General features: G+C 34.5%; 1 long non-coding RNA gene across 1 annotated transcript; it reads right to left on the bottom strand.

Annotated features, from left to right (window-relative positions):
* Nucleotides 1–1,183: 1,183 nt before the first annotated feature.
* LOC111992069 (uncharacterized) lies at nucleotides 1,184–3,141 on the bottom strand. Its single transcript, XR_002880801.2, has 2 exons — nucleotides 2,603–3,141; nucleotides 1,184–1,401 (listed from the first exon to the last, which is right to left on the bottom strand). It is a non-coding gene; the product is annotated as an uncharacterized LOC111992069 (long non-coding RNA).
* Between the last annotated feature and the right edge of the window lie 613 nt (nucleotides 3,142–3,754).

Genomic DNA, 3,754 nt, shown 5'->3' with positions numbered 1-3,754 from the left:
CCTTATGATACGTAACTTTTTACACATGATATGATACGTATCGCATATCATACGATACTGATAACTATTTAGGTATCAATTGGAATTTGGACCAATAATTGGCTAATGAACCGAACACCTTCAAAGTCTTATCTCAACCAAATACACTATTACACTGCTTACACAATCAAAGGTTAGTGCTCTCATTGACCCTCTAACATGTGAATGGCGGGCTAAGCTAGTGAAGCAAATTTTTATTCCAACCAATGCCTAAGCTATTCTTAAATTACCCTTCAATGCTCACTTGCTAGTGGAAATATTATTATATTGAGCTACAAGGTGAATGTGGATGGGGCGGTTTTTGCTTAGCCTCAACAGGCAAGTGTACGTGTGGAAATTTGAGATCATGAGGGTAGAGTTACAGCTACTTTAAGTAGAAGATTTCATCAACCGTTGGAGATTGAAATGAAAGCCATGGAGGTATGAGTGTCTTTTGCTTGGGATGTTGGTCTAAAAGATGTGGTCTTTGAATGTGATTCTAAGATATTAGCTAATACTCTTTTGGGATAATACACACCACCTATGGTTGTCTCAAACATTCTAGCTAGGGTAGCTCTAAAGCTCCTAGATTTCCGATCAATAAAAGTCTCCCATGTAAAGCAAAGGTTAGTGCTCTCATTGATCCTCTAACATGTGAGTGGCGGGCTAAGCTAGTGAAGCAAATTTTTATTCCAATCGATGCTTAAGCTATTCTTAAATTACCCTTCAGTGCTCACTTGTCAGTGGATATATTATTATATTAAGCTACAGGGTGAATGTGGATGGGGCAGTTTTTGCTTAGTCTCGACAAGCGAGTGTAGGTGTGGAAATGTGAGATCATGAGGGCAAAGTTATGGCTACTTTAAGTAGAAGATTTTATCAACCGTTGGGGCCGCTGGAGACTGAAGTGAAAGCCATGGAGGTATGAGTGTCTTTTGCTTGGGATGTTGGTCTAAAATGTCACGCCCCAAACCCGATACCCGAATTTGTGATTATGACCGGCATGCTAATATCAAGCTTAAACCTGATATTAACAAGAACCAACTTAACTTTTACAAAACTTTCAGAAAAGCTTTTACAAAAGCTTCCCTTTTCATTTTCATTCTTGTTTCTTTACTTAAATGATATAACTTTTCACTTGACATTTAGAGCATCTACACTGTACTCAAAAAATAACATAATCCACCAATTACTCAAATTCTAAATTCCACATAATACATCTCTTAATGCTTTAAGGTATACACTTTCATTAGATCCTAAAATACACAATACTACAAATCTAAATATCATATTGCCAATTTAGGGTCTATGCATATAAAACTAAAACCAGCTCCTTCCAAAACTCGACTAAGGCTCCCTCTGCTCCAAAATAAAACCTGCTAACTGAAAGAGTGGAAGGGGTGAGCTACATAGCTCAGTAAAGGTAAGATATATGAGAATTCAATAAGGATGCATGCAAATCAAACCATTTCATTCTATGAATATTCGAATAGGAGAACATTTTTCTCATGCATAGTATTTTATACTATTCATAATAATAGCTTATACGCTCTTCATAGAAAATAATTTTTCTCCTTTTTCTTATTAGGTTAATATTACCAAAACCTTTCGGATTAAGCTTATTTCCTTTCCTACAAAGTCACCATATGTATTTTCTCATTACCAAAATAATCATTTTAACTTAAATCAAATAATCAGCAACTTTGTATTAAACTAGAAACATCTTGACCCAATAAGAAAATCTTTCTTTATAAACATTTTCCCAAAAAATATTATAACTTTCATAGTCATAAAATTTTACCTTTCATAAAGAACATGTATTTGATAACTTTTAAACATAACTTGTACTTTCATCAGAAACTTTATTTTTATAGCACAACAAAACTTCAGAAACTTTTATCTTTAATGAACAGCTTTTCTTTTCATCAGAAACTTCTTCTTGCCATGAGAGCTTTTACTTTTCACAATGCATTTAAACAAAATAATTCCCTCATGATTAATAACATAACATAGCTGTTCATAACATATTGGTTAGTCCATATCTGATAAGTCTGTACTTATTTGGGAGGCTTCTAGCACCACGATGCTAGGCATCCAGCATTCCCCATAATGCCAGGTATTCTTGGGATCACATCATAATACATATCTTCCAACCATGGGGGTAGGTTGGCTTCCCCCACAAGTTGGCTGTAACCAACAAGGGCGGGTACAACAAAGCCAGTCCCACTTTAATGGCCAATCATATAACATTTTCCATGGAAAGTCAGTAATTAACCCCTACTGGCAGAGTTCAGATAATCAGAGGATATAACCCGAAAACATTTCTTATACATCATACTGAAATTTCTTATTTTGCATAACATTTCATAATAAAAACATTTCCATTGTTTTCTTCATCATGTTCATGGAATTAGTAATAGCATCAATATGTTTAAATCATATACATAAGGTTTCAAAAGCTCACGAACATATCTTTGTCTGATAATGCTTATATGCCATATCTCTAATTAAAAACATTTTAATGCATAATATACTTTAAAATAACCTCATGACTTACCAAATGCTCATATAACTTATTCCTTACCTGAAAGCAGAGGAACCGAGAGCCTAAAGTCGAAGGAGCTTAGACCTGACGACTGGTAACACCTAAACCAAAATCAAAGCTTATTACTATCTATTATTCCTTAACATAAACTTACACATTTATCTAAAAGCCTATCTCTTAGAATCAAGGAAGTTCTAATCCCACCTCAAAGAGGTTCCCACAAATACAAAATACATTCATCAGACAACATGATGTACTAAATCACAGAGAAACCAATTCATAAAATTTATATATGATTCTAACATACCAAAGGATGAGCATATTAAATTATAGCTCAAAACATTCACCCTAACTTGAGAATTAAATCCACAAAGTCAGGTGTAGCATATGTTGTTCACTGCTCATTTCAGCAGAATATGCTCCATTTGTAAAATACAAACGGGCTGTCCACACACATCCAATTGTTATGAAATTTTACACAACTACTCCCCTGTATGTCCAGTATAAACCATAACAATTTCGGAGTCAAAGAATAAACCCATGATTTACTAAAAATCATACAAGACAGCATACTCAAATCTGTCCTGACAGCATTTCTTGCAACTTAGATCCAAATTCTGTGAGACCACTTCCATAACAACCGTATGTGTCTTAGCTTTCATAGAAAATAACCCTAGCATCCAAATTCACTATATACAATTTAATACATAATTTAATTATAAAATTGGGTCAGGGTGTTACATAAAAGATGTGGTCTTTGAATGTGTTTCTAAGATAGTAGTTGATACTCTTTTGGGATAATACACACCACCTATGGTTGTCTCAAACATTCTAGCTAGGGTAGCTCTGAAGCTCCTAGATTTCCTATCAATAAAAGTCTCCCATGTAAAGCATCAAGGCAACATACCAGCTCATATTTTGGCGAAATATGTGAATGATATAGATAATAGTGATAATTATGTAATGTGAATAAAGGAAAATTCATCACTAATTGAGTCAGCTATTACTCATGATGTACTGAATTTATCTTCGTCTTAATAAAGTTACAAGGTGAATGTGGATGGGACAGTTTTTGCTTAGTCTCGACAGGCGAGTGTAGGTGTGGTAATTTGAGATCATGAGGGCAGAGTTACAGCTACTTTAAGTAGAAGATTCCATCAACCGTTGGGGCCACTAGAGATTGAAGCGAAA

This window comes from Quercus suber, unplaced genomic scaffold (genome assembly GCF_002906115.3).
Source record: "Quercus suber isolate HL8 unplaced genomic scaffold, Cork oak 2.0 scaffold_605, whole genome shotgun sequence".
Lineage (NCBI taxonomy): Eukaryota > Viridiplantae > Streptophyta > Magnoliopsida > Fagales > Fagaceae > Quercus > Quercus suber.
The sequence above is the reverse complement of the archived record's forward strand: the minus strand, read 5'-3'. Positions and strand labels throughout refer to the sequence as shown.